Source organism: Trachypithecus francoisi, unplaced genomic scaffold (assembly GCF_009764315.1).
Source record: "Trachypithecus francoisi isolate TF-2019V2 unplaced genomic scaffold, Tfra_2.0 Lachesis_group10, whole genome shotgun sequence".
Classification (NCBI taxonomy): Eukaryota; Metazoa; Chordata; class Mammalia; order Primates; family Cercopithecidae; genus Trachypithecus; species Trachypithecus francoisi.
The window spans coordinates 111,571,598-111,595,420 of record NW_022681455.1 but is presented as its reverse complement, the minus strand read 5'-3'; the positions used below and the strand labels follow the sequence as shown (position 1 = coordinate 111,595,420).

Here is a 23,823-nt window from a genome sequence, read left to right as displayed (position 1 = left end):
CTGTCATTTGGAGTTGCAATTTCTGTGCTTTGCAATTGAAAAAAAAATTCAGATAGGAAAGGTTACCAAAACTTTCCATCTGACTGTGGCTGAGCAGTTAGGGCCATGAACACTCCTGCATGAGAATCCTGCAAGTTTGGACACATTTTGGCACATCTGCAGGAAGAGCATGAGTAAATGGCTGCCTGTCTTAGAGCTGAGGCACTTGCTGCCTTGACCATCACCAAGGCTGCTATTGCTTATAGACCCTGGCAGCTCCAATCTCTCCAACTGTAACTAGCTCAAGTCAAAACAAGAGAAAGGATCCCGGGAAAGGGTTCAGGAATCCTGCTGCAAGTCAACTGCTAGGTTTTGAAGGGAAGGTGAGGGTTAAAGAAAGACAGAGAGAGAGAGAGAGAGAGAGAGTGGCAGCTCTACAGCAAATGCAGGCTTTATGTCCAACATAAGACCTCCAGAGGTGGAGGACCAGCCTAAGGCCAGTGCCCACCACTGCTTACAGGCTGGGGTACTTATAGGTATGGGCAGGAGGGGCCTGGGCAGTATGGCTTGCTGCCCAGGATGATATTGATAAGACATGCCCATGATGAGGCAGTTTGGCCTTTGTTCCCACGGAATGTGATGTTCCTTGCACTTTCTCCCAGCAGGGTGTGATAAGGATGTTCCTGTGCCTTGTGGTCAGGTGGTTGGCCAGGATGTGTCTCACGCTCCAAAGCCCCGTGGAATGTTTCACTTGACCAAGTTCTGTGAAATGGCAGGGGGTGGGGGTGGGGTTACAAAATGATGCAGTTTGGTCTAACACAAAGAACCACTAAAGAAACTACCAAAGGGTAGGTCATCTCAGGCGAAACTATACCAGGTAATGTTTTCTTTAGCACCATTCCATGTTCTGTTAGCATCTTCTTGACCCTAAAGTAACCAATGCTCGCTCTCGCTCGCTTTCTCCCTCTGTTTCTCTCCCTCTGTCTCTCTCTCTGTTTAACTCTCTTACCAAAACAACTTTCAACTAGTAAACAGATAGGAAAGCATTTTACTAACCCACAGGAGTCAGGTTCACCAGTTTTTTCACCAGATAGATCTGGATTTGAATTCCAGGCTCACCCCTCGCTAGATGTGCATGTATAAATAAGCAACTTAAATGCTCTGAAGCTCACTTTGCTTATTTTTAAAATACATGCTTTGCTGAGTTATCATAGGGAGATGAGATAAGGCATATAGTGGTTAGGTGTAAGACTATCATCAAACCATAAAAATAATATTACGGACATAACATTAATATTGTTTTAGCCTCCTGGGGGTGTTTGCATTTTCATAATGAGCAATTCCTTTCTTAACCCAGCATTAGGAACAGTAATGTCAGAATTTCAGCCTTGGTGACAGACCTGTTGCTAGATTTATATCTGACAGATGGCTACTTATAGAAGGTGTTCAAGAGCCCTACACAGTCCTTAGACAATGACCCTGAGAATCAGAAACTCAGGCCATATATGTGGAAGCAAAAAAAAAAAAAGATTCCAGAGATTGGAGGGGTCACTGAGCAATAATCAGGCTATAATCACTGAATTCTGATGGGCTACCTGGAACTGACTTAGGGTGGGATTGCATATACCTTCTGCCACATCAGATCTCCTTCTATTTGGTCAGGGGTAGCATCATCCAATGAATAAATCTGTTAGTGATCTCCCTCACATAACCTAGGAATTCTCTCAGGATCCATTTCTCCAGTAGTTTTCAGAAAGGAATCAACGACAGCAAAGAGAGAAGTTCTTCCATTCCAAGAGCAGCCATCTTGCTTAACTGACAAACTAGAGAGAGCTGCAAGGAGTCAGTACATCCCTGGCACAATCCACTCCCTCTCATGACATATTATATGAGGCTGTGTGAGCCCTGCTTCCACAGTACACTAAAAACCCACAGTCCCTGCATTATTTCAGCAACTGACAAGCTTCTGAAGTTAAGATTCATGAACGCTGAGAGTGGTAACCAGTGGATTTGTGCCAGGTGAACAGATCCTTCTCATTTCTCATTTTGGAAATTTCACATTTCATTCTGCTTTGTGAATCCAAAAACTTCATGATAATATAGATTAACATTTTGCAAAAATATAACAAATATTGTTCTGCTTGAGGGAAAATCAGACATTAGGCTTCTTACAAGAAACAAGGGGTCATGTTGAAGACTTCAGGATAACATATCTTGGAGAAGAAAAAGCCATTCAGTGGTTCACGCCCCAAGTCTGTGGGAGGGTTTTTTTTTTTTTTTTTTTAAGAAAAGGTTATTTTCATAACTTTGAGACTACAATTAATTTCTGCAAAACTCATGGAAAAATTGTCTCTTTTCAATAATTTTTCCCCCATCTTTTTCCCCAAGAGTCTTTAAATTTGACAAAATTTTTCTTTTCAATTAAAATAAAAAAATTGAACAGATGTGCCTCAAGAGGGCTGGTGGCACTTTTAAGAACTGGTAATAATTTATTTAGAACCATGTATGGTAATATAATACATCTTTACACACAAGTTGCACAGAAACACCCACTGCTTTTGGTGTGGTACTTACTGTTCCTTGTTGGAACACCCGGGAAACTTCCATATGTCAGAGATCATGTGTGACAGTCCTATCTTCTGTGCAAAAGGTCATCTCCCAGCAGAAGAATAGCTCGCCTAGTTAAAGGGATACCAATTTTTAAACGCTCTGCCAAGCTGAAGACGGAGTGAATGAGTGAGAGAGGGAGATGTCAGATTTCAAATGCAGGGCACGCTCATTGTGCCCTCAGATGCTGAGCTGGGAGGAGGGGGAGAGAAACCTCTATTTAGAGATGATTGGAAAAAATCAGTGCTACACAGTGCACTTGAGAAGCAATGCAGGAGGCTGTTCTTGCCCTCTCCTTGGATATGACAAAATGGCCGCCATGGAAACAGGAAGCAGCAGCAAATGGCTGCCACAGGTCTTCTTAGATGCTTGAGGAAGTGTCTACGTGTGTCCAGGCCTGTGTGGGGTATTCCTAGGGTAGCAGGCTTTTAAAGTCAGGGTGAAGAAAAGGGAGGCATTTAGAAGGAATGGACAATTGACAAGGAAAGTGGTCAGACAGCACCAAAGGGTAACGATCTGGGAAAACCCAAGGCTCCAAGAAAGTACGTTGACCCCAAGAAACAGAATTTACAGTATTTTAGCCACCCTGAAACTATATAACCATGCCAGCTCAAGTAATCAAAAATATCCTAGTCCCTGCAGCTCACTAGCCACTTTTTAAATATCCCGTTTAAAATGACCCCTTCACTACCCCGGGTAATTTGGCAGGGGATTGGAGGCTCCATGGAGGGCTATCCCTAAGCCAACCTGCCAGGCAGGCAGGCAAGTTTCTGCCCTTCCCAACCTCCCGCTGCTAGCTCCCTTCCTCCTGAGAATTGAAGACTTCCTAATGTTCCTGGTTGCATCAGACACCAATCTGGCCCAGCTTCCCTATTGGAAGGCCTCCGTGACAACCAGCCAATCTGATGCACCAATCTGAGTAACTATGTTTTCCCTCCTTCAGGACATGGTTACATTTAGTTCAGTTTTTTCCTTCCCAAGGCAGATGCCCAAAGCAAAGAGAGTGAAGCAGTCAGAATTTCAGACACTGTGAACAACTCCCCTTGGGGTACCTCTGGGGCTGGCGTCTTTACATCACAATGACAGAGAACTGGCCCTCACAGACTACGGCCACCGGGTCTTAGAGGTTTTGTTTCTCTGTGGGCGTCCATGTGCTCTGTTTCTTTCTCTCCTCACCACTCCCCAAACCACATTCACACAAATATACATCCCCATATGCAAAGATGCACATATGTATATTGTACATCCGTGTGACACTCACACGCACGTGGGGTATTAGCATAGCCTTTCCCCCCTCCCCGCCGAGTCCCTCTTGTGTTTCCCAGCACCCAGCATCCTCCAAAGCGGGCAGTGGCACACTATGGCTCATAAGCTAAATCCAGTCACTGCCTGCTTTGTAAATAAAGTTTTGCTGGAACACACGCCTGCTGATTCGTTTGTGTATCATCTGGCTGCTTTTGCACTAGAACAGGGTTGAGTAGTCACAAAAAAAGACCACGTGGTCTGAAATATTTGCTCACTGGCCCATTTAGAAAAAGTTTGCTGCCCCCCCAGTCTAAAGCAGCATCTTATATCTAGAAAATCTATTTCTTAAAAATTGTCAAAAGGTCTTTCTCTTATCTTAAAAGTGATTCATAAACCTGTACCTCTTAGAGTCATGAAGCCTTGTAATCAGAAGGTATATTTTAGATTATTAGTCCTACTTATGGCCTAGTGCCTGATTCTCTGATATCAGACGACCTGTGGACGTCTCTTTTCTCTTGATGGTTCCAATAAAAGGCAGCACACAGCTGTTCACAGGGAAGCTGTGATGTTTCCCAAGAGCTCTGTTGGAAACCTCTTTTTTATCTGTAGTGAAAATCTGATTTCCTATCATTTCCACCCACTGGTTGCCATTCTACTCTTCGGGACCAGTCAGGAAAAGGAGGACAATCCTCTTTGAAAAATCGGCCAGGCATGGTGGCTCACGCCTGTAATCCCAACACTTTGGGAGGCAGAGGCAGGCGGATCACTTGAGGTCAGGAGTTCGAGACCAGCCTGTCCAACATGGTGAAACCCCATCTCTACTAAAAATACAAAAATTAGCCCGGCATGGTGGCGCACGCCTGTAGTCCCGGCTACTCAGGAGGCTAAGGCAGGAGAATCACTTGAACTTGGGAGGTGAAGGTTGCAGTAAGCCGTGACTGCACCACTGCACTCCAGCCTGGGTGACAGAGCGAGACTACATCTCAAATAAATAAATAAATAAATAAGTAATAAAAAAATAAACCAGCAAGTATCTGGAGGTAACTGACATGCCTCACTTTTATGTTTTGCTTCTCCAGGTTAAAAAATAACCCCGGTCTGGCCGGGCGCGGTGGCTCAAGCCTGTAATCCCAGCACTTTGGGAGGCCGAGACGGGCGGATCACGAGGTCAGGAGATCGAGACCATCCTGGCTAACACGGTGAAACCTCGTCTCTACTAAAAGAATACAAAAAAACTAGCCGGCGAGGTAGCGGGCGCCTGTAGTCCCAGCTACTCGGGAGGCTGAGGCAGGAGAATAGCGTAAACCCGGGAGGCGGAGCTTGCAGTGAGCTGAGATCCGGCCATTGCACTCCAGCCTGGGTGCAGAGCGAGACTCCGTCTCAAAAAAAAAAAAAAAAAAAAAAAAAAAAAAAAAAAAAAAATAACCCCGGTCCCTTGACCTGTTCCTGGGGTGGTATGGTCTCAAGGCCCCACCACCTCTGTAGTTTCTCTTGGTGGCCAATATCCCTCTTAAACTTAGAAAGCCATGAGTACCGTGAAGACATCACATGCTTTCTCAAGATGAGCATTCATTCCTGGTCACCATGGTGCTGAGAGTTCACCAACGAAGTGTGAGAAGCCTCTGGAGGGCAGGAACAGAGGCTTGCTGTTCTCTTTCTGAAGCAGCGGCACAGGGTAGCACCATCATCTAATCGGGTCCTAAGAGACCCTCTGAAGCTGGATATGCCAAGCCTTTGCATCGGTGGCTGGAGGCCTAGCGGGGATTCCACTGGAAAGCTGGTTCTAGAGAATGGTATATTTTGAATTAACCACTCAACAAATCATAAAGCAGGATTGTCAGACTCATTATGGGAAAAGCTGCCCTGAAAATAATGCCTTAAGGACGTGTTGTTGCTGCTGAGGATACAACTAGTATTAGTGGCTTAAGGGGCTCAGGATATTTCCATGAGACCGTAACAAAGGAACAGCCAGCATTTGGTGGGAACAATGGAGGATGGACCCTTTTTATTTTTCATCGATGAAAGGAGATCTTACTTATTATTTGAAAATTTGCTACTCCAAACACCCACTTCTCCCCCTGGTGTACCATGTCAGAGTTACTGAGGAGGAGGTTTAAAAAAATAAAATCATTAAACAACCCCTCCCCACCGCAAAAGATGGCTCAATGAGGTCTCATTCCGTGGTAATGAGCTCCAATTTAACGCCATCATTATTTCTGACATTAAAGGCCCGAGAATAGTGTCACATGCCCAGAAGCTATTTTTTTTCTTTTTAAAACCAGCTAATCCCAGAAATAAGAAACTGCCATGAGGGACAGTGAGTCAGGGCCTGTAAAAGTGCTTTAGGAGAGGACTGTGGCAACAGACTGACCTGAACGTGGGAGGCACAGCCTGCACAAGGCCCTTAGTCACCTGGGGCGGACAGGGCCCAGCTTGTGCACTGACTGCCCAGTGAGTAATTAAGAGCCTAGGTTTTGGCAGGATGCAGCAGCTCATGCCTGTAATTCCAGCACTTTGGGAGGCCAAGGCATGCGGATGAATTCGAGACTAGCCTGGCCAACATGGTGAAACCCTGTGTCTACTAAAAATTAGCCAGCCATGGTGACAGGCACCTGTAATCTCAGCTACTCAGGAGGCTCAGGCAGGAGAATTGCTTGAACCCAGGAGGCAGAGGTTGCAGTGAGTCAAGATCACACTACTGCACTCCAGGCTGGGTGACAAAGTAAAACTCTGTCTCAAAAACAAAAATGTCTAGGTTTGGTATTGGATTCTAAGTTTGAGGCTTAGCTGCACTGCTTGTGCCAAAACCTTACGACTTTAGGGAATTTTACTTAAGTTTCTCATGCCTTGGTTTGGCTCATCTGTGAAATGGATCCCATAATAGTACCTACTGCCAGGTGGAGACAAAATGAAATAGGAAGCAGGAAACAGACTCTAACATATCAAAGAGAAGAAAGGAATCTACAGGATGATGGACAGGGAGGGACATCTGGAAGCAACAGCTGGGCTCTGGGCTTAGAAATCAACCAGTGCCAAGGGGGGCAGATCAGAAGGCTCTAGAAGAACTTTTATAAGATGAAATTGGTAGAATACCCAATATGTTTGGATACCTTGAGAGACAATGCACATAACTGGGGGAGACTTCAGGTATATGTCAATGACAGAAGACTAAGAAAAGCAAAAACAGAACCACTGAAAACAGAGTTCTTCAGGAAAGGAGAGTAAACGGAATACGCTACATGGCTCAGGTAGGCTAAATATTGATCTGATAAAAATGACAATACCACGATATTGGCAAGATGGGAACTTTGAGGCCAGGAGCTCGACACCAGCCTGGTCAACATGGTAAAACCCCATCTCTACTCAAAAACACACAAAAAATGAACTGGGTGTGGTGGCATGTGCCTACAGTCCCAGCTACTCAGGAGGCTGAGGCACAGGACCCTTGAACCCTGGAGGTGGAGGTTGCAGTAAGTCGAGATCACACCACTGTACTCCAGCCTGGGTGACAGAATGAGACTCTGTCCCAAAAAACAACAACAACAACAACAAAAAAACCATTTTATTGAGCGATATGGAGGTAAAGTTCTAAGGAATCAGTTTAAAGCATTAAAAGAGTTTATCCATAAGGGAGTAGGAGCTAGATGGGGGATTTTGGTGTATTTCTGCAACAACGCTGGAAGGACTGTATCAATCTACAAACTGTATATATAAGTAACTTCGATAAAAGTAAAACTAAATAAAATTCCTATTGAAATAGGACCCATCAATTGATTTCATCACCAGTTCCTCTGGATTTATCAGGATTAAGACCAGATTTAGCAGTTTCTCTGCCGGCTCTCTCAACCTTCTAACAGATGAAACGTTGAATAAGGCAGGTCAAGAGTGTTTCCAGAAGCGTATCTTTTTTTTTTTTTTTTTTTTTTTTTTTTTGAGACAGAGTCTCACTCTGTTGCCTAGGCTGGAGTGTAGTGGCATGATCTCAGCTCAATGCAACCTCCACTTCCTAGGTTCAAGAGATTCTCCTGCCTCAGCCTCCTGAGTAGCTGCGGCTATAGGCACCTGCCATGACCCCCAGCTAATTTTTGTATTTTTAGTAGAGAGGGGGTTTCACCACATTGGCTAGGCTGGTCTTGAACTCCTGACCTGAGGTGATCTGCTCGCCTCAGCCTCCCAAAGTGCTGGAGTTACAGGTGTGAGCCACCATGTCTGACCAGGAAAGAAGTTTCATTGGCTCACAGGTCAGCATGACTGGCTGGGCTCAAGCAATCCTTCCACCTCAGTCTCCCCAAATGTTGGGATTACAGATGGGAGCCATTGTACCTGGTCCTTCCCTCCAATTTAAGCTGAACATTTCTTTGATTAAGTCAGTATGTTGCTTGTCAGTACGTTCTTGTCAGTCTCAGTGGGCTGACGATTGGGCCCATGACATCCCCCGTGATCACTGACAGTATTTTACCGTTCCTGAAACTGCAGTTCCTGGTCCTCCCCCTTCCTCCATACAAACATCACATTTAGTACTCTCAATCTAGACAGCTGTTCATATGCTAGTTCCTTTGAGATCAAAATTATGAACTCAAATTTGAAGCAGAGATGAGCACATACCAAAGGTATTTGGTGCTGTTCACGACTTTAAAGTCGCTGGCGAGAAAATCGAGTTGCTACTGGTCATATGCATTCCTTCTCACATGAATCTTCCTTCTGATACTGTGTGCTGTTTCCCAGCTCTGATCACATTGAATAAACTATGAAAGTTGGGACCTAATCTCCAAAACGAAAGGACGATAATTCTTGCAGGAAAACACATTCTCTTGAGAGTCACCATAGCATCCAGTGGGTGAAAACATTGTTTCAAAAGGAAAACTGCCAGAAAATACTGAATTGTTCAATTAAGAACATTGATTCTTTAGTGGTTTTCTACCTGTATGCCAACACTACAGATATCCTATTATGATATATATATGATACACACACACACACACACACACACACACACACACATATATACATACACACACATATTTTTCTTTTTGAGACAGAGTCTTGCTGTGTTGTCCAGGCTGGAGTGCAGTGGTGCGATCTTGACTCACTGCAACTTCCATATCCTGGGTTCAACTGATTTTCGTGCCTCAACCTCCCAAGTAGCTAAGATTACAGGCACCCCCCACCACATCCAGCTAATTTTTGTATTTTCAGTAGAGATGGGGCTTCACCATGTTGGCCAGGCTGCACTTGAACTCCTGGCCACAAGTGATCCACCCACCTCGGCCTCCCAAATTGCTGAGATTATGGGTGTGAGCAACTGCACCCAGCCCTATTTAATATTTTAAAATAATACTTTACATGAACAGAGACGAAAGGACCCAGATATACTTGTAATGGTACAGAAAACCCTGTTGAAATCATAAAAACTGGTATGGTAAATAACTTTCTAGATTTTATATTAATTGAGGCTTTGACATGGTCCCAAAGTAAATTGAACTCTGTACCCTTTAGATAACATTTTCAGTGTACTGTGTGCCAGACACTGACCTAAGCATCTTATATTCATCGTATTACGTCACATTCTTATTAACCCATTTGATAGATAAGGAAACCAAGGCCCAGAAGGGTAAAGACATTTGCCTTGGGATTGAAAGTTCACGTTAGTAAAGCCAGGACTACAAAGTGCCTGAAATCCCAGCACTTTGGGAGCCCGAGGCAGGTGGATCACCACTGTCAGGAGTTTGAGACCAGCCTGGCCAACACGGTGAAACCCTTTCTCTACTAAAAATAGAAAAAATAGCCAGGTGTGGAGACGCTTGCGTGTAGTCCCAGCTACTCAGAAAGCTGAGGTAGGAGAATCGCTTGAACCTGGGAAGCAGAGGTTTCAGTGAGCCAAGATCACACCACTGCACTCTAGCCTGGGTAACAAAGCGAGAGTCCATCTCCAAAAACCCCCCAAAAAACCAACCATCTGGCCCCCATGCCCACAGGGTCACCCTGCACTGTGCTCTGCTTGTTTTTTCTTTAAGAAATTCTGAACTAATTGCCCATCATCCTATCCACAGCATCTAGACTTGTGGCTGGCACATAGTAGGCTGTTGTCTCCTAACTATTAGCAAATGGTTTTTCTGAAATTATTAAGACCCTATATGGCTACATAAAAAGACACCAATTGTTTTTCTTTCATAAGTGATTATGTGCCTAATACTTTAGAAAGGCCTATAGACTTGAACCTTACCACAGGTGCTTGGAACAGGGGCCCTGATATGTAAAACTCCCCAGGGATGCTATAGAACTCCCAGGAATAGACCCTAATTACTTACCTTAAGTGCAGATATATAAGACATCTACCAATTTGTTTCACTACACACCAGTTGTCCCACAGGACTTTGTTAAGTATGCTTATATGTACATCTTAGAGTTACACTTTTAACAAGGTTTAGAAGAAAACAATGCTTACTATACACTTCTTGGGTTTTCTTTTCCCTTTGTTATTTCATAATCATCACCCTACCTGGAATAAATAGGCCAGGGCCTTAGAGGAATGTAGCAATTCTGTTGAAGTTATGGGAAAGTGGCCGAAGGGCCTAAATGGAAGACGGGGAGTTAGAAAATGGAAAGACACAGTATTCCCTGTTAGCCTCCCAGCGGGCATCTTTCTCCATGCCTTTCTAGTTTGTATGATGGGAAGAAGATAATGCGGAGGAGGGGATGGAGAATTAGGTCACACCCATGATAACTGAAGATTGGCTTATTTATGAATGTCTTGCACAGTGCAAGTGTACCATGTAGGCTCAAACTGGAAAAGGCTGTATTTTACCTTCCTAATCTCCTTTTGCAGCTTTAATGAAAGTTTTCAAAGGGGAATTGACATGTTTAATTGTTAACTAGAAGACTCATTTATTTATTTATTTTTCATTCATTCATTCAACACATACTAAGTGTATTAATCTGTTTCCATGCTGCTATGAAGAACTGCCTAAGACTGGGTAATTTATAAAGGAAAGAGATTTAACTGACTCACAGTTCTACATGGCTGGAAAGGAAACTTACAATCATGGCAGACAGCAAAGGGGACGCAAGTACGTCTTACACGGCAGCAGGAGAGAGAGAGAGAAAGAAGGGGGCAGTGTGCCAGACTTATCAAACCACCAGATCTCGTGAGAACTCCCTCACTATCACGAGAACAGCATGGGGAAACCACCGCCATGATCCAATCACCTCCCACCGTGTCCCTCCCTCGACCCATAGGGATTACAATTAAAAATGAGAGTTGGGTGGGGACACAGGGCCAAACCATATCACTAAGCACCAGAGTATCCTCCTGAGTATACAGATGGCCTACATTTCCCAACCTCCTTTGTGGTGAGGTGTGGCCATGTGGATGAGTTCTTACCAGTGCAGATGAGCCTAAGCGATGCCAGCTACTTCTCTGCCCAGACCTTAACACTGATCCTGTAGGTGGTGGCAATGCCCCCTGCAGTGTGGAAGCAGCATAAGAAAATGAACCTAAGTGGCTCTCTTGTGAGCAAGAAATTCACTTCTTTGCTCATCCAGCTGCTCTATTTGGGGGCATCTTTGTCAGCAGCCTTTGTACTTACATGGATGTCTAATAGCAGTCTATGCACTCATGGACTTCATAATCTAGACAGACAGTAAATACCAAAGATAATCAGGGAGGCCTCTCTGAGGAGGTGACATTTATGATGAGACCTGAACAGTAAGGATTATCAGTCATGCAAAGATCTGGGCGCTCAGGCAGACAGAAAATCACATGCAAAGGCAGAAATTAACTTCTGTCTGAGGAATAGAAGAGTGATGTGGCTGCAATGCAGTGATGGGGTCAGAGCGTCACTGGGTGAGGTTGAGAGGAGGCAGACGAAGAGTAAGTGGAAGCAGTTCTAAGTGTGACGTGAAGCCACTAGAGTGTCTTAAAGTGGGTGTAGGCATGTGTGTGGAGAGAGAGAGGGAGAGAAGGAAAGAGATAGCATTTGATTTGCATGTTGAAGATCAACTTTGGCGATGGCATAGAAAACAGATTGCAAGGATCAAGAATAGAAATGAGAAAAGCGAAGACAGAATTGCAGTGGTTCAGTGAGCAACGAGGGTGGCTTGGACCAGGCTATTAGTAGTGGGGATATGGGAAAAGGCTGGATTCAGGGATGTGTTTGAAGAGAAAGTCAATGGATCTGGCTGACAGATTGGAAGTGGAGGGTGAAAAACAGTTCTTGTCTTGAGCATGTGGGTAGTGGTGGTATTTATTAAGCTGGGCAAGACTTTGGGAGGTCTTGGAAATGGGGGGACATCAAGAGACCTGTTTTGTGTATGTGTGCTTTTTTTTTTTTTTTTTTGGAGATGGAGTCTCCCTCTGCCACCCAGGCTGGAGTGCAATGGTGCAATCTTGGCTCACCGCAACCTCTGCCTCCCAGTTCAAGTGATGCTCCTGCCTCAGCCTCCTGAGTAGCTGGGATTATAGGTGTTGGCCACCATGCCTGGCTAATTTTTATATGTTTAGTCAAGACAGATTTCACCATGTTGGCCAGGCTGGTCTCAAACTCCTGACCTCAGGTGATCCAACCGCCTTGGCCTCCCATAGTGCTGGGATTACAGGTGTGAGCCACTGCACCCGGCCAGGAGGCCTGTTTTAAAAGTGCTAAGCTTAAGATGCTTGTTAGAGGTTGACATGGAGAGTCTGGAGTTCAGGACAGATTATTGAGGAGTCTTTGGCAAATCAACAGAATTTAAAGCCATAGACCTAGATGTGTGCTCTTAGGGAAAGGGAAATGGGAGAAAAAGAGGAGAAGACCCGGTAAAAAGTGTCTAGCAGACATTTAGGCATCTTCTCACCAGTGTCTAGGATAAACAACACATCAGCATTTCTAGGGAAGCAGGGAAGAGCCTGCACTGTTGGAAATTGCAATTGGTACCATGAGAATTTCTTTCTGTGAGTGCTGGTGTTGGCCTGCATAGGCTCATGGGAGCTGTTTGTTAAATTTTCAGGAGTCGTGTGAGCCACTTATTAAATACAGCTATTATTGTGGAAGTCAGGTGGAGCATTTATAACACAGAAATCAGCAAATTATCCATAGGATGATCTTTAAAAATTTTTGAGAGCCTATTTATTAGCACACCACTGGTGTCCCCCATACTTTGTGTCCAGACTTATCAGAGAAATGGCATGGGATGCCCAGATGCCATCTGACTCACTTCTTACATAAGCTGACCCGTAAGCACACCATTTGTAGTACATGATGGCACGATCCCATTGGCTGGGAACTCCTATAACACTGAGACCACCATCCAGCGTTGCTCTCTTCCCAGCACAAGTATACGGTAAGTAGCAGTGGGTTTTTTTTTTTTTTTTTTTTTGAGATAGAGTCTCACTCTGTTGCCCAGGCTGGAATGCAGTGGCACAATCTTAGCTCACTGCAACCTCTGCCTCCTGGGTTCAAGCAATTTTCCTGCCTAAGCCTCCCAAGTAGCTGGAATTACAGGCCTGTACCACCATGCCCCGCTAATTTTTTTTTTTTTCATTTTTAGTAGAATCGAGGTTTCGCCACGTTGGCAAGGCCAGTCTCAAACTCCTGACCTCAGGTGATCCACTCATCTTGGCCTCCCAAAGTGCTAGGATTACAGGTGTGAGCCACTGTGCCCGGCTGGCAGTGGATCTTAAGCAGCCCTAGAAAAATGTTAAAGGGAAGGGTTGGGAACCTGAGCATCTGGATTTTTGTGGAATTCTTAGAAAGGTAGAATATTCTCTTTACTAAACAATAGTCACAAACAATCTGGAAATTTGGGGAGTTCCTTTCCTCTGAGGCATGGGTGGAAACACTGACGTAAATACTTTGCCCCTTGAAAGAAAGCAGAAGGGACTCCAGTTTTTTGGATATTCATCTCTCCGACCCTGGGGACACACAGCACCCCATGATAGCAAGTTTGTTTTTAATAATCCTTCTTTCTTTTTCCTCCACTCAGTCTTGGCATTGTCTCTACCACACCTATTTCATTGACTCTAAGATGCGTTTTCACGGAGGTGCAAATGGGTTGATTAGTTTATTCAGGGGTATCGACATGCTCCGGTGCACTGGAGCATGCAGCCAATCTCCCGACACGCTTGAGTGGGCCGTGGTTACCTCCACGGCCTCCAACAGGAATCGAGTGCTGTTTTGTCTCCGTACTGGGGGACTGGAGAGATGTGTCATTCCAGTGTCACCCTAATTATGATTTTCAGAAGATGTAGCTGTCTGGATACAACAGGACCATCACAAGTGTGTGCAAAGAGTGTGTGGTGTGTGTGTGTGTATGTGTGTAGATAGCGCAGGGTACACCCTCAGAAGCTGGGCTTGAGAAGGAATGAAATGGAGTTATTGCATTACTGCCTGTGCAAAGCTGAGGCTGCACACACAATAACAGACATACAGACATAAGCGTTCACACGCATGTGTACAAAACCCATGAGCTTTCCTGAGTGAGGCATTTCTTTACAAATGAATTTAGTGAATCAGAGAAAGTCAAATCTGTAAAGAAAAAAAAAATCACTAAGGTTATCAAATCCAAAGCTTTGTTGTTTTTTCAGATGAGGAAACTGAGGCCCAGAGAGGGTAAGTGATTGCCCTGAAGCCACACAGCTAACCAGAGAAGAGAAGATACAAGTTCCTGCCTTCCTTATTTCCGATTCTCACAAGCAAGTTTCCGCATGAACAAGGTGGCAGGTCTGAGCAAAATGCTAAAACTGTGGCCCCGTTTTGTTTGTGCATGTGTGTGTGTACATGAGCTGTTGGTGTGTGACGGGAGTTTGCGGGGATATTCTCTCCCTGTTTCATGTTTTCATTTCTCCCACAAGACGGGAATGAAAAGGAAGGAAGAGCTGAACCATTCCCTCAGGCAAGCAGATCTGTGGCAAACAAAGAGCCCACAGCTTGGTCTCCATGGGGTCAGTCTGACTTCCTTCTCTCAGAAGCATCCCGGGCTACATTTTCATCTTCGCTATCTTCCAATCTTGCATAATCTATAATAATGTGATTCCGAATGCATTTTAGCAAATGCAAGATGGAATGGGACCCCCCCGGCTGCTCCCAAACATCTGATCTATGAAACCTGTAAGGAGCTGCAGCGAAAAGTTCACTGATAGAAAAAAAAAAAACAGACAGTTGCCTGTGTCCCCAGTTAGGGGTGAGGTTCTTCTGAGGTGGTGGCTCTTGGTCATCTTTGTTTTCCTTAAAAAAGGGATAATGCTGAGGAGTTGGAGGTTCACCTTTGCTCTTATGTTTAATTGCTGCAAAAGCCTTTTGTTCTTCTGCAGAGGGGACACTGTCTCTCCCAGTCACCAGGCCTGCTTGGTGTTTGGCTTCTCTACCTGCCCCAGAAGCCATCCCCGTCACCTCTGAGTATTTCTGGGTCACTTCCATGGCCAGGTTTGTCTGGTTCCAGTACAAGAAGGCCCGCATGAAAGGAAGAGGAGCGGAACTGGGATTTTTTTTTTTCTTCCTTTGAATTTTGCCTAAAATTCCATCCCCAGCCACCTAATGAGGAAACATCCATCATCTGTCTTTCCCTGGGAATGTCGGTGGCCATCTCGAGCCGGTTTGTGGTCCCGCTCATCTGTATGCAGGCAGGGCTTGTGAAATTGCTTTCCCCTCAGAAAAATATATTCATTTCCACCTTCCTCAGATGGCTCTCACAAATGAAAGTGCTTTGTCATTTTTAATGCCCGGTGTTCCCTTTCTCCCCGCACTGCCTCCAGTCACGATCCAGCTGATAAAGCCCACAGGTAATTTAAAAAACAAAAAAACAAAAAAAAAAAAACCACACACACCTCAAAAGCCCAGAGGACTGTCAGATTCCACCGGTGTCCCCTTGTGGGTTTTCCTTGCACACAGAGCAAAAATGACTGCAAGGGGAGGTTCTTTCTGTTCCCTGGGAATCTCCTTGGGCCTTGTGCAGCATTTGGATGGACACGCAGCAACAAGGGATGTGCTGAGTTCTAGGTAACAGACGCTTGCCTTAAAATGAAGGCATGAAGCCCAGCCCTGTCCCCTTGGCTGGCTGGCTCTGAGCATCCTGAGAATTAGGATGTACAGAGGTACATGTGCTTTGTAAAAACTGGAAAGTGCACTAAAAATTCAGTTATTATTATTTCTAAAATGTCTCCAGCCTACAATTTGTCATAGACACCTATCATTCTGCTTAGATAATTGGGTAATTGTTCCTCATGCCGGAGGGAACAAACGTCTGTCTTTGAAATGTGCATGGAGGCTTACACACAGAGAGCCCTGTTACAACAAGGGTCTGACTCCACAGAGACCTGTAAATGCCAAAAGACTAACAATAATGTCCTCCAAAAAACAACTGCATCCAGCTTTTCATAGGCAAGTTAAAAGGATCACCTGATTCCAGCATTTTAAAAGAGTCACCCTCTTTATGGAAATGGAGCCAAAATACTAGTCCAGGAAAGGAACATGATAGATTTATTGGCCAAAACTTATTTCAAAGCAGAATCTTTGCAAAATAGGATCGTTTCCCACATATCTGCATTTCAAGACTGGGTTATCTTTGTTTCTTGTGATCGTTATTTACATACATATTAGTTTTAACTTTTTCTGCATTTTCTTGATCACACCAACCACTCAGTTAAGGATCTGTAAACAAAGACTGAATTGAGCCAAAATGATCTAACTTCCAAAGGGACCGCTTGTTTCCTTGGATAAACTTGAACGTCTTCATTGATGATGGAGAACCTTGCTTCTCAAATAACCTGGCATGAAGGGCAACTTGGTTGTTGTTTTTGTTGCTAATATCCAATTCCCCATGGCCGGATACTTTTGTAAAATACATACAAGTTGAATTACTAGAAAAATAAAATGCCGCTTGAATGCTGCAGTCATGTCAGATGGCTATAAAAGTCTCTCAACTCCTACTCCGAATTTCTGTACTTAACTTGTTGAGAATCCCTATCAAATGGTTCACAGACCAAGAATGACCTGTGGACCCGCTTTGAGTAGCACTGAGGTTGAGAAAACTGTCCTGCCATCTTAGCCATGGTGGCTCATGTTCCAGCTGTGAAACTGCTCACTCCTTAACTTATAAGAATTTGTCAATCCAATGTTTTAATAGCTTGTTTAAAGCAGGGACAGGTCTGTATACAAAGCCTCCAAGCTAAGTAATCAATTGATAATGAGAGGGAGGGCTGTTAATGTCAATATGAGTTACACAAGGCATTGTCCAAGAATAAATCAGGAAGTTACCCTAAGGTACGGCAGAGGGAGGGGAGGGCTTGGGGGTTGTTGTCGTACATATGGAAAATAAAAACAAAAAATTACAGAGAAGTAATTCTTAACCTGTATTCCGTAAGACAGTAGATTAAGAGGTAATAGAGCTAACACCAGGCTGGACTAAAGAACTGGATGCAGAGAATATACACAAGAGTGTAAATAGGCACACACATGTGTGTGCATGTGTATGTATGTGTGTGCATGTGTGGGCACACGGTCCACCTGGCGGGCTGGCTGACTGGAACTGAGTAAGGAAGGGTGGAAGAAAGGTTGAAGGAGCATTTTCAGAAAGGGGGTCCAATTTATATCCGTTGCAGTAATTGGTTTGTTTGTGTAGAGCAGGAAGAAGGGGCAGTGGGGGACGTGATGGAGTGAAACACAGAGGGCTGTGACTCCCCTGCTTGATGAGTTGGAGAGAAATTGTTAGTAACTAAGACTGGTCCCGCAGGGGTTCATTAAGTGACTGGTCCTCCACCATATCCTGTCATTTCCAACCTGGATGCATCCACATTAGCCAGCTTTGCAGTATGCAATTGTGCATCTCTAAGGGTGTGTGAAGGCGCAGGAGTGTCTGCGGGCTGGGTCTGTGTGCACATTTGTACCTTTTCTTGTGGATACAGTTAAGTTTTCCATGGGAATTAGAATCACGAAGGCCACATGCAATTTTTTTTTTTTTAAAGGCAAAAAGCAAAAGGTGCTTTCTTACTGGAAACACAAATTTGCTCTGACACTGAAAAAGTACCGTGGAGTAGAACAATAGGGAAACTAAGAAAGGGTCTGAACCGGGCGGGCTGGAGGGAGCTGAGCACTGCAAGGCTGGCCGGTGGCAAACACATCCAAATGGTAACTTCTTAAATCAGCCCTGAAAGGGACAGCGAGCAGTGTTTGTCTCTGGATTGTGAGGCCTGTCAGTCCCTGGGAGGCAGGGGCCCAGAAACTGGAGTTCAGGCCAAGAGCCAGGAAGGAAGGCTCGGCAAATTTGCCAAACGTGCAGACTGCCCACAATGTCTGGGCACTGGTGGCATTTGGAGTCATGGTTGCTCTGCCTTTGGATCTTGGGATTTTTTTTTTTCCAGGCAAAAATGGAAGAAAGACTCTTGTGGGGAGTTTTAAGGGTAGGAGTCCCCTTGGGAACCCCATAAATTCAGATCTAGAGAAGCACTAAGAGAAAAACCAAAAATGCTTTTTGCACCAGTGGGAACTCGCTGCCTGTCTGGGTTAGCCAAGAATCCAGCTTCAGGGGCTGGGGGAAAGCTAATGCCATCTGAAGGAGGCCAGCCCCTCCCACCTCCTCAACCCACTCAGCTCAGTCCTGGACAAGGCTGGCCTGTAGCCTCTGGACAGAGGATCCCCCTTAAGGCACAGAAGAGGGCTGGACTTCAACCTCTATTCTGTGGTTTGTAATGGTTTCCTGGAACGAACAATCAGAATGTAAAACCTGAAAGACATGAAAGTGACCATCTTTGAGTGCTTTTTCTACTTCCTAAAACTGGGATGCACTCTATCTGCACAGAGAAAAACTCGCAGGACCTCCTAGGATGCATCTTGGCTCCAAGTTCGTGCCGTGTTATTAGGAAATTGCAAGTGGAAGCAGCCACAAACAGACCATTAAATCACATCACCTGCAGGTTTGCAAATATATGAAGACAGGCAGCGCTAATTGCCGTTATTGTTGTTGGTATCATTATTGTTAATAGATGCCATCCGTTGATACTTCACATCTTACACATGCCTCATTTTCCTCTTCATTATAAGCATATAATAGAGAAAGGCAAGTACTATTATTATCCCCATTTTACACATAAGGACACCAAGTCTCTGAGTTCAGGATGTCCCTATGAGCCCAGGCCACCTGAGTCCACAGCCATGCTCTTAGCAGCTTGTTTTGCTGCCCCTCCAAGTCCTGTTACCATTTCCGAAGTGTTTCCCAGGTGGAAGGCCCATTTGAAGCACTTTACATATATTATCTAATTATCTCATTTGGTCCTCAGAGCCACAAATCAAGGTAAGCAGACTGCCCAACCTCCAAGCACTTATGAGCTTGTTGTTCCCACAGAGTCACATCATCCTTAGACCATTTGCAATGGTCCAAGGTGGCAGAGAAATCACTTCTGGGCACAAATGTGGTCATTACCAATGGCCGTGATGAGACCTGGGGCTGTTGCTCTTCAAGGCTGATATGAGCCTCTAGATAACTCAGGAAGGAAACTTTTAATCCTCATCATTACCACCATCCATGTTGTTCTCAGCATCAGCGACCAAAGCCAGAAAGGAAATAAAGAAGGACTTTGAGAGTCATCTGTGTTTTGCAATGAACCAAAGGCAAATGGGGCTTTCCTGAATTTTTTAAATTTCAGGGCCAGAATGGAAATTAGTCTGTTTTTTTCCCCACATCTACCAAGAAGGACTAAGGCTTAGCTGTACTGCTTTCTACGATCCTGGCTGATTTTTCTTTTTCAATAGAATAACATAAAAAAAGAAGGCCAGGTTGCTCTCCAAACAGAACCCAGATCTAATGAGGGGATTTTGGAGTTGTTTATATAGCATGTCTCTTTATCTGTATAAAGCAAAGAACATCTCCAGGTATTTTCAGTGGATTGATCTCATCAAGACACAGATTTATTAAAAAGAAACACAGAGAAAAACAGGCCACTGTAATTTATACATTAGTTTTTTTTTTTTTTTAAGAAATAAAAACTAACTCCAAGTTTTTTAGTCATTGCAACGGGGCCCTGCACATCATGTATGTGATGTAATGACAGCTTCAGACTAGGGATGCTTTTGATGCATTATTAACCATAAAAAAAGACATTAAATACCAGGCTTGAATGCCATGGGGATGCATATTTCACTAGGAATTATTTTTCAATGTATGCTTAAAGTTTATTTTGGTAAACAGATGACTGGAGGCTGTCAGAGCCGGAGTAAGATTTATGTTCATTTGGAATCTTCTTGAAAGGAGCGGAAATGCCTGGGACTTGTGGAACACCCACAGCAAAATGTAAATCTTTTCTTGGCCCCAGGGAAGGTTGGAGAGTGCCACACAAACAATTCCTCCTAGGGATGTGTGGTTTCTAAGCAGCATCAGCGTAGATGCCCGTAGGGGCACACGCCAAGGGGAGGGGTAGAGGGAACACACATTCCATTGTCTCTAGGAGGAGGGAGCAGAGCAAAAACATCTGGACTGGGAAGTCGGCCTCAGGATGCCCCATCAGATGCCTGTGCTTCAGCTACAAAGAACGCCCCGAACTAATTCCTCCGTTTCACAGGCACCCCCATATTGGCACCAGGAGCTGTTTCCTTCTGTGCTGACACATTTCTAAAGCATTTCTGGTTGTGGACGTAGAACTTATTGACCATGTAGGTTTTCCTATCCTTTGTAAATGATGGAGGCATCACTACATCCATCTGCAAAGTCCTTCCTTGGAGCTTCTACAGCCCCAGGAGCTATGACAGAGTTATAGTCGAGGCAGGACCAATGGGTACCTTTCTGAAGACAACTTCAGATGATCACAGTGTCCACCTTTAGGGCCTGCTTCTGCCTTTTTTCTATTTGATACTTAATAAGTCTCATCCTAAAGACATACCCATTTTGGCAGATACGGATAACTTCATGTAGCCGCTCCAGGCTCAACAATTCATATGGAATGTGATAAATTCTGTTTAACATTTGTTACGTAGATACTTAGCTACAGATTCAGAGCCAAATAGGCACACCTAACCCATGTGCATCTGTAAAATACTCTCCTGCCCAAATCCTGACTGTACCTGGAACACTCTTGAGTGCTCAGAAGGTGTTACTACAATTTTAGGGCCAAAGGATGGTCTATTTCAGGTCAATGATCTGTGATTTGCACGAATGGGATATTAGTGGCATGAAGATGTCTGCAAAAGAACAGAGAGAAGGACTTGGGAATGTATTTTCTTTTTGCAGTCTTATCATCTTGAGCTTTGGCTGGGGCTGGTTTATATTATCTGGCGACATTCCCATTTCTAAATATGGCACCAAATTAGCCTATGCATTGATGTTTCAGTTTCTTAGAGTAACAATTAATTGAATCAGTGTTTTGGTGATGCCTTCCTCCACGGATGGCTGATTCTGTAGCAGCAGTTCTCGGCAGAAAGGGTGATTTTGTCCTTCAGGGCGTATTTGGCAATGTTTAAATATATTTTTGGTTGTTACAACTTGGGAGTGCTAGAGATATTCAGTAGGTAGAGGCCAAGGATGCTGCTAAACATCCTACAAAGCACAGGACCTCCCTACCTCCAACCACCAAGGAGAACGATCCAGCCTCAAATGTCAGTCGTGCAGAGGTTAGAAGCCTTGTTCTAAGGGACCGTAAATGTGGCTGCTATGCTTTGTGACTAAAAGCAGCTGGAATGACAGTTCAGCTGTGTACAATCCAAAACCGATTGCATTGGAAAATGAGGGAGGGGCCCGAATGCTGGTTTTCCACTGGGTGGAAAGGTGTTTCACCCCTTGGGTCCTTTGTTCCATGGCCTGTGGTATGATGTCATCAGTGCTCTGAGACCCACACAGCTTGGTAGAGGACACATCAGTAGTCCAAGAAGGTGTCACTGTGCTCATTCCATGGTTCAAGAAATGGAGGTACAGTCCAGGTCAATGACTTGCAAGAGACCACAGCGTGAGGGAGTGGCAGGGTCAGGAAAAGACCACGGACCCTTCCACCTTTAGTCTCCCATCTCCTAGTCTGGTGTTAGAACCAGGAGATCACACTGAACACTTGCTCCCTCCCTTCCTTTCCTGCATATAGAGATATAGCAAAATGCAGGTTAAGTTGACTTTAATCTTTAATTCATACACAAGGATGTGCAGCACAGAGTGAAACAGAGAGTAAACTCCAGAGGCAGCAAGTTCTGTAGGTTTGGCCAGATCTTCCTTTTCAAAGACAGACAGCCTGGGGAATCGTGTGAATGGCCTTCCATTGCCCTCTTAGATTCCTTTTATGGCAAAATGCTGGCTTTTATCAATTCCTACCCCAACCTCTGATTCCCACAGGCTGGGAAAAGCAAACAGCAATTGGGGGAAGTGCACCCACCTTCTCTTGTGATGGAAACAGGAGACTTGGACCCCTGGGGAGGCCAAGAAGGATGGGAGTGAAAAGGGGTGAGCTGCAGGAGTGGATGGGGGTGGGTGAGGAAGAAGATCTGGTTGCAGATGCCTGTGAAGCTTTTTTTTTTTTTTTTTTTTTTTTGCTTGGGTGGAGGGATTTGGCCTGGGACCTAAACAGATGGTTGTTCATTCTGACCTCCCAATAGGCATTTCTGCATTAAATGATATCAGAGTGGATACAGGAGAAAGAAAAGTCTATTGTTGTATCCACCATAAAAATAGACGTGTGGAGGAAATGATCTTGGCGCAGAATTGACTAGAGAGGGTGAACTCGGGCAGAAGAAATCAACTCGGACAAGCCAGAGTCCCTGACAAGGTCTTGAGGTCTCAAGCCAATGGGGTGACATAAAAAGGGATTTGGAAGGCCAATAACTGTAACCAGCAGCAGATGCAGCTGCTACTGGTTCCTCATTGACACATCTGCCCTTCCTCTTCATCCCCAGGGCAGTCCAGCCAAGAAATAAAGGCAACTCGGGATCCCAACAGCTGGAAGTGCTGTGGTTCCATATGTGTCCATTGTCTGGAACCCTCCGGTCTGGGAATACTTACTCCTTTGGGAATGAGAGGAACACGAGCAGAGCAGGGCTTTGGAAATGCGGTTCCCAGCTAGCTGAACTTGGGGCCCTCCAGGCTTGAAGTCAGGACAGCGGTGGCCTGGACATTTCCAGGGAGTGGCCCAGAGGGTTGAGTCATTGGCCAGATGCTGCTGTGTGCCGGGGTCCGAGCCCCTGCTTAAACAGGAGATAGGCATGGCCTTGCATGGGACTCAGGTGTTGTGGTCCTCTCCCATTCTGGCAAGGCAACCAAAGTTGTCCTCATCTGCCAGACCTGCTCAAACTTTATAGACATCAACACCAGAGACTACCCACCCACCCCAAAAAAATGTTGGCTTTCTCACCATTCATTTCAGGATGGCCTCGTGCAAGGGACTCCCACTGTTAAACACTTCTTTCTCTGCATTCAATACGGGGATTCATTCATTTGGTCAAGGCCAGCCACAGTAAAGTAGAAGTGTTAACTTATCTGCTACATGAGCATTCACCCAAATGAACAGCTTACTTGCTACCTAGCCAACTATTAATACCTTTTGGTTTATAGTGCCAAGATACAGCATTGCAGGCAGTAAGCCAGGAGAACATGTCCTGACCTTGAAAAGCTTAGGGTTCCCTGGAGACCCCAGTGATATATCTCAGCAAGGAGAAGACATACCCTGGCTGAGTTATGCACCCTGGATATGGCCACAGACAAGAAAAAAATGGTTTCATTTGGTCTGGGGACAGCCGTGCCTCAGATACATGGTAAAAAATCTTGACTCCTGGAACATGCTTGCACCTCTCGTTTTAAGAACTGTCTTCGTGGCCCAGTTATAATGGCTTTTATTCAAAAGACAGGCAATAACAAATGCTGACAAGGATGCAGAGAAAAGGGAAGCATCGCATACCACTGGTGGGAATGTAGATTATCACAACCACTATTGAGAACAGTTTGGAGGTTCCTCAAAACACTAAAAATAGAGTTACCATATGATCCAGCAATCCCACTGCTGGGTATAATCCCCAAAGAAGGGAAATCAGTATATCAAAGAAATACCTGCACTTTCGT

At 44.8% G+C, this 23,823-nt stretch overlaps 1 long non-coding RNA gene across 1 annotated transcript; it reads left to right on the top strand.

Moving 5' to 3' along the window:
* Positions 1–1,796: 1,796 nt before the first annotated feature.
* Positions 1,797–16,704, top strand: LOC117088780. Its single transcript, XR_004439320.1, has 2 exons — positions 1,797–1,998; positions 14,393–16,704. It is a non-coding gene; the product is annotated as an uncharacterized LOC117088780 (long non-coding RNA).
* The last annotated feature ends 7,119 nt before the right edge of the window (positions 16,705–23,823 follow it).